We start from the raw sequence: 13627 nt of genomic DNA on the forward strand, positions 1-13627 counted from the left end.
GCGCGATGCTGACGCGTGGAAGACACTTCCTATATCTTTACTGGGAAGAGCCACGCTCTTTAAAATGATGGCGTTGCCCAGGTTCCTCTACGCCCTACAGAATTATCCTGACCCGGTTCCGGATGCGTACTTTGCGGCCGTCGAAACTGCTCAACGGGACTTGCTGTGGGATGGGACACCGCGTATAGCTTTTAGAAAGTTAACCTTGGGATGGTACGATGGAGGCATTGCCCTCCCTGACATCAGGAAGTACTATTGGGCAGCACACCTCTCAGCCATTAACCAGTGTAGGTATAGCGACGGGGGCGACCCGGCATACAGTATGGACAGGTGGCTTCTCCCGGGGGGAGATTTTGCTGGGGTGCTATACTCAAAACAGAAGAGATACCCCCTTACAGGGCCGACGCGGCATACAGTGCATCTTTGGCATGCGGCTAACCGCAGCCTGGGGTGGGCGAATAAGCTTACGCTGGCGACACCACTCTGGGACTCGGAGATATTGGGAACGCTGGGACGGACAAAAGGGTTCGATAAATGGGATCTTATCGGGATCTCGCGTATAGGGGATCTCTGGGGGAAGAATGGAATGGTATCATTTGCGTCGCTACAGCAGACGTACGACATGGCAGCCTCGGAGCACTTCAGGTACGCACAAGTTAGGCACTCCCTGTAGGGCAATATTCCAAAGGGTTCGACTTTGCCAGAGTCCTCCCCACTTGAGGACAGGCTCTTAGACGGACACCTTCCAGAGAGGAGTATCTCCCTTACATACAAAAAATTAATACACCACACCCCAGACCCCCTGTTGACACTGCGGGAGAAATGGGGTAGGGACGGACTTGAAATAGATGACGAGGAATGGCAGGAGGCCCTGTCCTCCCCTAAGGAGGTGGCCATATCGGCACGACTGCGACTGGTGCAATTGAAAATTCTCCACCGGGTTTATTTTTCCGAACGCCAATTACTACATATGGGGAGGAGTGCAGACGGTAGGTGCAGGAGAAAATGTGGCCAAGAGGGGACTTTTCTCCACACGATTTGGGAATGTCCACTGATCCAAACTTATTGGGTGAAAATACATGACTGCATGAAGGAGATTTGGGGGGTGCAGCTCGGCCTGAGGCTAAAAGATGTCTCCTAAATATTTGGGAGCCCACGGACTTAAACACAAGGGGTAGGACCTGGGTGACGCAGGGGCAGATGGTCGCAAAAAGGAATATTGCCAGGCATAGGGGAGCGACAGAGCCACCAAGGATCAATGCCTGGAAACAGGACATGGACTGGTGTATGGCAAGGGAAAAAACGGTGTACGTGGCCCGCGGATATCCTCGAAAATGGATACAGATATGGACTAAATGGAATGTATACCGTGGGAACATATGTGAGCCCCCACTGGCCCCCTCCCTAGACGAACAAGTAAATTTTTTGCAGTCCCAGAATTGAGACAGCACAATAGTGTTAATACGCTGTTACACAACTGCTATAGCTTGTGACCAACACTGTACCCTGCAGGAAGACTATGTATGCCTGTATGCCACTGTCTTTTGTTACTTGGTTAATAAACAGATTTTAATAATTTAACAGGTTAAAACAAATCGGTCATACCCACTTAATGAAAAGTTTAGGTACGGCTGTGTACCATAAGTAGTGAGTATAAGTTGGTTAGATTGTACCGACGTCTTAGTTGCCTCGGCAGCAAATCTATTTGCCTCCATATGTGTCAAACAACATTTTTTAAAGTGCTATCTGGTAACAGAATGTAAAATTCTAGGATTATTAAAATATTCAGAGTGGCCCAAATCATTCACATTTTTAGGTCTCGCCTAGGCAGCGCGCATACGCTGTCTCTCCGAGACATCTAGTAATTTATATGCGTGGTGAAACTCCGCCTATTGCCGGATCATTTCTCCCCGCTTGCCATCAGTTAACATTTCCTTTTTTTTTTGTTAGCATGCTTACTATTGGCTCTTGATCCGATACATAACTTCCGTTTAAAACGGAAGCAGCACCGCCTAACAACAATCTCGTTACGCCAATTTTATTTTTAATCCCTTGAGTGCCCCGCCCTTTCCACGCCCTGTGCCGGGCGTTTCATTAGCGGGCGGGGCTCATGACGAGATAGTCTCGTCATGGGCACAGCGCAACCGCGGCCCATGACGAGACCATCTCGTCATGGGCACTCAAGAGGTTAATAGTGCGCATTACATGCATTATACGCATGTGACAAAAGTATTCCACTATGAAAAACAGGAAGTGAGGTGCACACACCACTCTTCCGTTTGTCTGTCTGTGCCTGCTGGCGTGCACTCACGCCATGGAGAAGAAGGTCGATGTTATCCTGACCGCTGCGGTGTGTTCGGCGGCACCAAAGTTCACAAGGTTTCGCCAGTTGGTGGTCCATCTCAGCAGAGCCGGGGCGCAGGTAAGGCCTTCCACTCTTAACATACTTGTTATTTTTGTCCGGGCAGCTGCCTCTACATCAGACCACCACCAGCGCTGCAGCTGCTGGGCGTGCTGTGCAGACTTGGGCGCCCGTATTCCCAGCTCTGGCTCCAACATAGTGGGATCCACAAACAGTTTGCCTAACATTAACTCCGAAACTTGCAGCGATTGTAAACAGTAGAGCTGCATAGGCAGGAGTTCAGAGGAGGGCATGTGGAATAAATAACAGGGCAAAGGTCACTAGAACAGCGGAAGCACTTAACTGCCACGGTCACTGCCTACCTCCGTGCCGCCCCAAGCACCGGCAGACCCTGAGCCTACATTTGGCTGTGCCACCCCCAGTGCTGCTGTTCTCATTCCCTCAGGGGCGCTACTTAGCCTCCGGTTGCAGGGCGTGTAATCCGTTCCAGTGCCTCACCGTGCTGGCTGCCATATGCAGTCAGGTGCCCCATATCTCGCACGGTCCACGTCGTGTCAGAGTCCGAGGTGCGTAGTTACCCTGACCAGGGCCAATAACCAGGCCTGTGTTGCATTGAATTTGTCATTGTATTTGTTTTATTCATATTTAATTCTTGCATGTTTATTTTAAAAAACAAATTATTTATTGCACGTATCGTTTACAACGAATGGTCTATTTAGGCTTTGTCAATGTTAGGGTCTGTGCATGTATAGTATAATATATTATAATAATATTAAGTGTTTTGTTTAGTTTCATTATATATGGTGGGCAAATCATGTGTTTTCGATTGACTAACCAGTACATTTTAAACGCACGTCATGTTTGTTTTCAACTAATTACGTTTCAGCAATAGACTATGTTACGTTTATCCAAACTCAGTAAGTAAATTGTGTGCTTTTACTTCCTAAGTTAACAAGAGAAGCTGGTGTAGACACAAGGTTGTTGTTACTGAGCAGGATTACAGATTTGGGTGCAGTATACTTATATATTTTGTTTTATTTCGAGAACATGCTGTGATGCACGTTTTGTTTTTGCCACTTCTTCGCTTCCAATGGTTTTGTAATATTTCTGAAACCAACGTGCAGGTTCGTTGAACTTGTTCAGCAGAGTACCCTTTAGGTATTTGCTGTCTTTTCGTAGATTTATTTATCCATAGCAAACGCAAATGGAGATTCTTCCAGCTTTACAACTATATAAAAAGTCTGTTTTCCACATTGAACACAGATTTTAAAAATCTTTTACTAGAAGGTGCTCACAGATAAGATTTTTGGCAAGCAGTGTTCCAGACCTTACCTATCTCATAAGCGTACCGTTGTTTTTTTATTGGCAATTTCAGTGCTGCATTGTGCACTCTGAAAGGTCTACTGTACAGCGATGTTCCTTGTTTTGTTTGCAGACACTATTGTATGTATAATTAAAAAGCCAAATATCTTTCTTCGCCCAACTTGATTTTAAATTGAATCGCACGGATATCGGTTGAGCTTTTATTGTTTTGCAATTTGGGACAAACTGCACACCGCTCTCTCCCCTAACCCCCACCACGTACTCAAATGCTTTGCTTTACTCTACCAATGTTTATTTTGTCAAATAAGTCTTCGTCAATGAGCTAGTCTTTGTATGCACTCACTAGGCACACCAATAAGTCTAACGTTTAGAAATGTGAAACCTATTGCATTGCAAATGCTTGTTTTTAAATATATTTCAGCTAAGGAAACTCCAGAGCCCGATCTAACCTAAGGCTATCTTTTAATATAGCGCAATTAAAAGTGATTTTTGGAGAAGTCCAGATCCTATGCCACAACAGAACTGGTTGGACTTTTACTAAGTCTGAAATGTAAGGTACACCTAGTTCTGAGTGGCATACGTAGGTGGAGGTATTATCTGGAACCTCCAGGAGATATTGTAAAAAAGCATTCTCCACCTGTTGAATATGTTTAGTGTCACGGTAGCCTCACACACCCGCACCATACATCGCTAAACTAATACATTTTGCCCTATAAATTTGTAAAAGTTCCACTGGTGGTTTTCTACCGAACGTTTTTGCGAAATTGGCCAAGGCTGCAATAGCTTTCATAAAAAGCAGACTCCTGTTTTTTACTGACTGGTATCATGTCCTCTTGTTATCGAATAAAATACCTAGGAAAGGGAAAGTTATAGTAGGTTCCACCTTTTTATTACCAATAAAAATGCCCCTGCACCTAGAGCTATTTTTACCACACTTTATTATAAATGTTTTCGTAATATTAACTCGTAGACCCAACTTCTCCATGTATTCGATGTAGCTAGTGAGTACCCTTTGGAGTTCTAATTGTGAACGGGACATCAACACGGCATCATCCGCTTACAGAAGGGTCGGTATGGGACGGCTATTTATTTGTGGCAAGTCCTGGCACTCCTCTATCAATGCTTGTTCCAAACCGTTGGAATAGAGTGCAAATAAAAACGGTGCCAGGACACATTCCTGTCTAACACCCCTCTCTAGGTCAAACGGTGCGGTACATTCTCCCTTAAGTCCATAGCGAACCCTTGCTTTTGCGTTACAGTACAATTGCCTTAAAAATTGAATCAGTGACGTCTCCACCCCCATAGTGGCTAAAATCTCCCATAATTTACTATGTATTGCGCAGTCGAAAGCTGCCGAAAGATCTACAAAGGCAAGGTATAATCTACCTTCTTTGGACCGCGTGTACTTCCCTATCACAAAATTAAGATTTAATCCTTGTTCAAGTGTACCCAAACCCTGGCGAAACCCAAATTGTACATCTAAAAGCATGTGATTATCTTCTGCCCATTCTTGGAGCCGATTAAGCACAATCCTTCCCGCTATCTTTACTAGAGAATCCAGCAAAGATATTGGTCGGTAACACGCTGGATTCTGCCGGTCGCCTTTTTAAAAAATAGGTACCAGAATAGATTCTGACCCCGTCTCGACTAATCCAGTAGAACAGCAAGCCGCTAAAACCAGTGTTAAAAGTGGGCCCCATAAGAGCAGATTAGATTTAAAAAGATCAACCGGGACTCCATCAGGGCCGGGTGCCTTACCTCCCTGGCTCTCAGTTATTGCGCGTGTTACCTCTTTCTAGGGAAAAAGAGCGATCTGTGGGATAATTAACTGTGGTCGTTTGTCCCTGTGATATATGTGTATTGTTTGAGATACGATTCTCTATTTCCAATTGATATACTTTAGAGAAACAACCCACCCATTGGTGTTCGCCAATGGCAATCTCTACAGTTGGTATATCTTCAGCTTTAAGAAATGGGCCATTTACTGCTTGCCAGAATGCTGCACTGCCCCTATTTTGTGATGTTTCATGCAGCATTACCCATGCCTCATCTTTTAGTTCCTTTTTACGGGTTTTCTGGGCCTGGTTATATTCCCTTCTACACAGCCTCATCTCGTTACATCTTAATCTAGAAATCATAGGCTATGTCTGCTTTTGCCACAAAGGGTCTGGGATGCAGTTAAACTGTGTTCTCCTTGTGGAAGAATTTCAGAACCTGAAGGAATAACTGTGGTAAAAGAAAACATTAAAGGTGCAGGAGGTGGGACAGATCTAATGGTCGCTCTTAATTTACCTGGAAAGAGAGTCAAAGGATAGACTGTATAACAGCCTCTTTTTTAGTATTAGAAAATGCATTAGAGAAACAAGATAGATTTCCAGAGACCGACATTGGTGATATTACAAACAAAACAATACTTTGTTATCATGACAATGTAGCAATCAGTGACTGTAGGGACTGCACTCATAGTGTTCTGGTCAACACAACCCATCTTAGATCACTTAAGGTTTGCTAAGAAACACCATATACCAACCCACCAACCTGAGGATGGTTTAGAAAATAAAAAAACTATTATCTAAATGAGAAGAAACAAGCTGTGGACAGAATTGTGAAGGAGTTCCTACAAACTCAATTTAAGGTGCATCAAACAACTGATCAGTATCCATATTAAACTGCCTCCTAAAATAGACCGGTGAAGGTCCTAAACAGAGGTAGTGACTATCTTACTAGTACAGAGAAACACCAGCCAGCTGAGACACCATGCCCGTTACCGAATGCCCCCTACGTAAATATGACAGTTTCCTTTCTGCAACTAAGTTCAGGATCTCTTTTAGTGTCAACACTTTCTTGGACATTAGCAAAACGGAGGGGTGATAACTTGATGATTTTGAGTTCAAATAGACACTCACCAGATGTAGATTCTACAAACACAAGATGCAAACTATAACAGGTTCAGCTGTCAATAACTACATACTACATGTACTATTTGAGAACTATTGTAAGCTAAATGTGCAGCAGTGGGGGACCAATGTATTCAGCACAATGAAATCGACAAATATAGGAAAGCAAGTCACTTCCAGGAAGGATGTACAGTGGAAGGAAAACCTAACAACCCAAAGATGGGGAAGCAACAGTGAAGCTGATCACTTTGTCTTGTTTGATACAAAGGGAGTGCTACAAAAGATTTTTCAAGTGACTGCATTCTTTTTTAGCTTTTCACCCTACCTACCTACATTATAGGTAATTCCTAACAAGTTTGGAAGGATGGACAGCAGGACAAAAAAACGGTATAAATCTTGAACAAGTTAAAGCTGGTATATAAACATAACAAGTGACTTTGTAAAGCGCATCTGTGAATCTTAGAACTGAAGAACAAGTTACTTATCTTTGGTAATGCTCTTTTTGGTAAAGACTAACGGCAAATTCCTCGCCTTCAGAATCTCCACAGGTGCCAGACTGGATCCAGAGTTTTTATTTTTTAGCAGTGCCCCCATGTACTATCCTGAACGTGACAGAGTAGAGCCAAAAATAAGCATCAGTTTCATTCAACTGTCCTATTCTGTGCCTCCAGACATGGAAGACAGAACAATTGTTGGTGACCATGTAATCTCTAATTTGGAGTTTAGATGTTAAAGAGGCCACCACAAAGAAAGGGGAGGCAGAAGCGTAGTTGTAGGAAAGTGGGTTTCTGTTGCAGTAACCCCCCACTTTTTGCCAGACTACTGATGCACTTTTACTTGGTGTGCCCAGGGTCCCTACCAATCAGGTTCCCAGGGCCTGTTTTCTTTCCCCAAAACTAACCTAATTGGCATCTCTGGCCACAGGTCGGTCCCTGGTAAAAGGTACCACAGGTACCCAGGGCATTGTGACCGGGGAAGGCCTCTAAGGGTTGCAAAACTTATTGTGCCACCCTTAGAGGTCCTGTACCACTACACTCACATACTGCCTTTGCAGGCTGCGTGTTTTGGTGCAGAACAAAGTGAAGAGTCGAAACGGCACACATCTCTGTGTGCTATGCCTACAACCCACTGCCCTGGCATAGGTCAGTCACCCCTCTAGCTGGGTGCACTATACCAGTGGTGAGGGTACAGGTGCATGAGCCCTGTACCCCTACAGTATCTAAGTCCATTCTTAGACATTGTAAGTGCAGTGCTGCCATTAATAGTATATGGTGCTGGGAGTTTGTCATAATAATGGCTACACTAAAAACTGAGAAGTTTGGCATAAAACTTCTCAGCACATTAATCCCACAATAATAATGCAAGTGTGGGATTTAATCTAAAATGCACTCAGAGGGCATCTTAGAGATGCCCCCTGAAAACTAACCCACCACTAGTGTCCAGGCTGAGTGGCTGCTTTCCACTACCACTACCAGACATGTTTCTGGACCCCTGGGTCGAAAGCCTGCTGCTCTCTGGGGCCTGAAACAATGTACATCCTGGGACAAGGTGCAAGCCTCCACCCCCAGGATGGGCAGGGTTCACGAAGGGGAAGCTTCAAAGGCTTGCTGCCTTTGTCAGCTTCCCCAGGCCAATTGCTGCTTTCAGCAACTGGTCCCCACTGGTTCTGACCCCCACCTTGGGCAGAAGAACCGGTGGGAAAAACAAGTGAGGAAGAGGGGTGTGCCCACCTCTGCCAACTCCACCCCTCAGGTGGGGGAGGCGAGGTGAAGCACAACTCTCAGTGCACGCCATTTTGAAGATGGGGGGACTCAGCCAACCAGGGACAGGCACATGCCCCCTTCCCACTGGAGGGTGGCATAATAGGGGAGGGGTGTACCCACCCCAGGCAAGGGACCCATTGGTCCCTGCCTTTAACCTACCTGTAACGCCCCTAAATCTAGTATTTAGGTGCACCCCTGAACCTTGCTTCCTCAGATCCCAACAACAAACAAGAAGAAGAACCGAACAGCCATGCAGCAGCTAACAAGAGGAAGACGCCCACTGACTTGGCCCCAGCCCTAACGGTCTGCCTCCCCCTCGAACCTGCTCCTGCAAAATCCTGGTGTGTCCTGCAGCCAGCAACCTCAAAAACCCCGGAGGACCTCCCTGCCTTCACTTCCAAAGACTGCTTCTCCCGTGAACACTGGATTTTTTGTTCAACTGCAACCTCTGGCTCCGGCCGGATACCGCGAATCCGCCCCACTCTGCACCTGCCTTCCACGGCCCGAGCTCGAGTGTTCAAACACCACGAGGAGGTCCCCCCAGCAATCCTGACACAAGATCCGGTGAACCCTAACCTGCCTCAAGCCTCCAACCGACGCCTGTAGCCTAAATCCAGAAGGCCCCCCTAACCGCGACCAGGAGCTGGTAGAAAGATCAGACCCCAAAAGGCACTGCTGCACCCGACGCCCCACGGCCTCGTTTGCCCAAACCGACGGTGCATAACCAACCTCTAACTTCCCAACTTACCTCTCGAAGTGCTGATCGCACCCAGAAGATCTTCGTCCCCAAGCCTGCAGTGCCTTTGCACACCGGAGGTTCCTCATTGAAAACGACAGGGCGCCCGACATCGAAACAGCACCCTGCACCTGGCCGCCCTAGTGCCGCTGAGGGTGCACCTTGGGTGCTACTTTGTTTCCCCATTTGCCCTGAACTAAAGTCTAGGAGCTTTGCTCCCACAACCCAGGGGCCTGCTTGCCAGCAGCCACCAACCGGAGGCCCCCTATCCCCATTGGATAACATTGGGCCTCAGTACTCTGCACCCGGCCGCCCTAGTGCCGCTGAGGGTGTAACTAGAGTGCATCCTTTACCCTGGGGGACATCTGAGTCTACCCCCAGAACCTCAACTCCCACTACCAAGTACTTACCTCAAACCGATAACACTATTTCCTCCATAGGATAACATTGACTGTTTTTCTGTGAAAAGTTTTTAAGTGTGGAGTTTGAGAAACTAAAGAAATTCTTTAAAATTGCATAATCTAGCAAAAACGCTTTTACTTACCTGTTTTCAGGAAATGTCCCAAAGTAGTATCTAGGTATACTACTCTGTGTAAGCCTAGTAATCTCAAAAGTTGCTTACCTGCTTTTTTACTGAAAATCCCATTGAAGTCCATGTACTGTATTGTATTTACAATTGCAATACAACCATATAACATTCAGCATTTATTACTGTAAAGTATTTATTGCTTACCTGTGCCAGGCTTGCTTAGTTCTAGAAATAAAATAACTAAAAGAATATATTTATACAAAAACAATTGGTCTGGAGTTCAGTCTTTGAGTGTGTGAATTCATTTGCTGACTGAGTGTGTACAACAAATGCTTAACACTGTCCTCAGATAATGCCTTACTGCTCTACCACACTACCACAAATGGGGTTCCACTGGACTCTCTGCACACTATACCTCACTTTGGTATAGTATATACAGAGTCAGCTTCCTACAGCAGGGAGAAAACTGTGTCTATAGAGAATATACAACAGAAAGAGCACTATGGAAGATCTTCTGAAGGATGCTTCTAAGAGCATATGCCTCAGCTTTAGAAGAGATGCAAAATCAGTACCTCCCAAAGTTGAAGAGTCTGAGGAGTAGACACAGACCAAAGATTCCTGTAGAACCAAGTGGGTGAAGTGACCTTTCCACTGGATCTGACTGAGAAGGCACCAGTGTTTTGTAAACATATGCACTGATGTGCTTGTTGCATTCTGGCACATATCAAGAACACATGCCCCTTATGCCAACACCATTTTAGCATCATTGGTCATGGTGGAATAGGCCCTCTATCCCGTAGCGGGCAACCTTTTGTGCAGTAAGTAGCAGATCTTGATACAGAGGATATCCTCCTTGACAGAGTCCTCTTTTACACTGCTTAACTTTCATGGTATGTGAAAATCTGAGGAGCTAATGATCTACTCGGTGCTACTTTATGTGGTTGGTTTAAAATGTTAACCTATTTAGATCAAGGCAATGGAGTTTTTCCTTCTCCTTTGAGCGTTGGAGTGGAGGAAAGAACAATAGCAGAGTGCTCAACTGGCGGATGTGGAAGGGTCTCACAACTTTAGGAATCAAGATGGTGTAGGTTGATTGTATCGACAATGTCTGCCGGTCCCTCACACAGCACACTGACATGAAGGCATTAAAGAAAACTTTTTTCAACATTAAGAGCTTTAAGGAGCAACTGTGCATATGCCTGAAGGGTGTGCACATAAGAAATGTAAAAATCGAGTTGAGATTCCATGAAGGCATCACAATCTTTTACGGTAAAACGTGCATCAAACCTTTAATAAAACACACCACAACTGCAGATTTAGACGAGTGTGGGTGGTCCTGTAAACAGAAAGGCTGAAAGGGCCTATAATTAGGCTTTACCCGTACCTACTGAAACACCTAGCCAGGTTACAAAATGAATAAAAAAAAGAACAGACAGTTTGGCCTGTAAGGTGTCAGTATTTTCATCAAGGGGGTAGCTGTTCCTAAAAGAGTGATATAATACAGATGGATAGTCGGTACTAGGGGGAGGCTTTTCCTTATTAGGAAGTAGTCCCCTTACACACCCGTGATGGTGTCGCACTTCATCATTGGGTGTTGACTGCCTCTCTACATGTGTCTAACTTTGCTACAACAATCATCTGCTACCCCCTTTCTCTCCTATCTAAGAACAGTGACTCTATTATTTGTATTTATCTGCGAAAGATGACATTCTAATGCTCTGGGCATTGGTTTCTGGCACAGCAGGAAGAAATTCCCTTTGAACCCTCAGAATAAGTTTCCTGATGGAGTTAAATAACTTTCTGTTCATGAAAGGTGGGTGATCAGGTGTCTAGTTGCTCCAAATTATGATTTCCAGGTCAAACCTGCAGGTCATAATTATAAATATTACTGTTCCAGATTGCAGCTGAAAATGTGGCTCCAAGAAGGAATAAATCTACAAATGCACCTGTGACACCAATGGTCTCCAAGTTGACTGGTAATCATTGTCAAGATGATGATAATCATCAAGAAGATGGAAGTTGCTTGTGGCACTGGTCTTCACTGATGAAATTGTTGGGGTACCGGTTGATGTCGAAGGCCCGGAAGGGGTCCTGGAAGTCGATGGTTGCGTGACACAGGCATGGGACTAAAATATCCTACTATAGGACAAACTAGTAGGAAAACAAAGCAAAATACTCCAAATCAGACAGCAAAAAACTCACATGTTCTCAGTCCTATAGACAGGGAGCTTACTGGAGAACCTTTTGACAAGTTAAGGCCCGGCTTAAGCTTTTTTGCACCATTATAAAAAATGACAACCTCTTCGTCTTTTTCTATGCCATGGGAACATTCTGAAGGGAGATGGCCATGTAGCAAGGCAAGGATTAACTCCAAGCCTCTCTGCTGGAAGGATCATGTTCTTATCTATGAAACTAAAGCAGTCTCTGGGTCCTTGGTCCAAAGTGCACTGAACCCATAGATTCTAATGAACAGAAGGTGAGCTATTCTAGTGTGTGTGCAAGAAACCCATAAATTTATACCCCCAAAACAATACCTCAATAGGACGCCCACGGGTGGATGAATCAGAGAAAGTGTTAAACCTCAATTTCTTGAAGAAATGTATCCCCGAAATAAGGCACATTGCATCATATCAAAAATACAGTCAATTAAGTAAGGACAGACTCAGTAACCGAGTTCTAGGACAGGAAAATAAATGTTGAGGTTTTATTACAAAGTCTCAAAAGTTTCAGTACAGAAATTGCAAATGTAAAGTCATTGACAAGAAGGCTCTCAGTAAACAGAACAATATAGAATAATGTGCAGAATCAAAAAAAATGTAAGTCCCAAATGAGCAGCACAATCAGTAAGATATCGGACAGTATTTCTAGTAGCACAGAAAAGTTTCTGGGGCACCCTCAAAATCAAAGATTTATGTACAGCTTTCTTACATAGGAAAGCATTACTTTCTGCAAAATCCTCATGGTACGAGCAAGAGAATTACACTTTTAGCAAATCAGAACACCGTTCAATTAAACATCATACTGCCTTAACAGCTAAGCAATATCCAATACATGAATATTAATTTTACCCACTCTATGCTAATGTCATTCCGAGATGGCAGGACAAACTACTTACAAGAACAACAAACTATAGAGAATGAATGAAGTACAGTGAGGAGCTAGCGGAAGGGCCTTGAAACTGCCACATTACTGTGTGTGTGTGTTCCAATGTTTTCTTCAAGAATAATGTCGAAAAAATAAACAAACAAGACTGTTAGACTGTGTGGTGCAGAAATAATAACTGAGGCCTAGTTAGCATATGCTAAAAACCACACACTTTAACAAGACATAGCAAATTTGGTTTAAATGTAATAGAAGCATGTCAGTGTAAAGGTGTAAATCCAAATTATGTATGTTGCTAAATATATAATGCACAAGATAACACTAGTGAGCAGGCCCTGCTGTCTGTCAGAGTTTGAAACAAAATTAGTTTCAGTGCGGTTATCTTTCTTTAAAAGCTTTGTTAATAAATAAACAGAGCTAAACTGAAGACTCCTTTTCTCAATGAGCTGTGCAAATATCTCAAGGAGCAAAGATTAAGGACCTTTTACCCACCGGCTGAAAGAGGCAACCCAAATATTGAGATGGACAGGCTACTAAAGTCTGTGTACTCTTGGATTGATGTTCCATGTATTCCCAGACTGACAATAGGGAATATTTAAACAAGCCAAGGGAATCTTTTGAAGATCCGAAGCTGGAGAACGAGAACAACTAATACAACAAATAAACATAGAACCTCAGCCCTACTTTAAAATTGACCACAAAGTACAGACAATGGACTTGGTAGTATGCATCTTTTACAGGAGAAGACTTGGCACTGGTAGCAGAACCAGAGGTTATGGAGACCTGAAAAACTTTGCTATATCCCTTTTCCTTGTGCCTTTAAGAAGATGGCAAGCGGACAGGTAGCTTTATATGTCATTTGGTTGAGTTTTAAAATACAATTCATATTGATGCAACAGCAGACAATGAATGTCT

At 44.2% G+C, this 13627-nt stretch overlaps 1 protein-coding gene across 2 annotated transcripts in view; it reads right to left on the reverse strand.

Moving 5' to 3' along the window:
* The window catches only part of FANCD2 (FA complementation group D2), a 1050809-nt gene that overhangs the window by 939334 nt on the left and 97848 nt on the right, over window positions 1-13627 (reverse strand). The gene's annotated exons all lie outside the window — the stretch shown is intronic.

The sequence above is a fragment of the Triturus cristatus genome, chromosome 9 (genome assembly GCF_964204655.1).
Source record: "Triturus cristatus chromosome 9, aTriCri1.1, whole genome shotgun sequence".
Taxonomy (NCBI): Eukaryota; Metazoa; Chordata; class Amphibia; order Caudata; family Salamandridae; genus Triturus; species Triturus cristatus.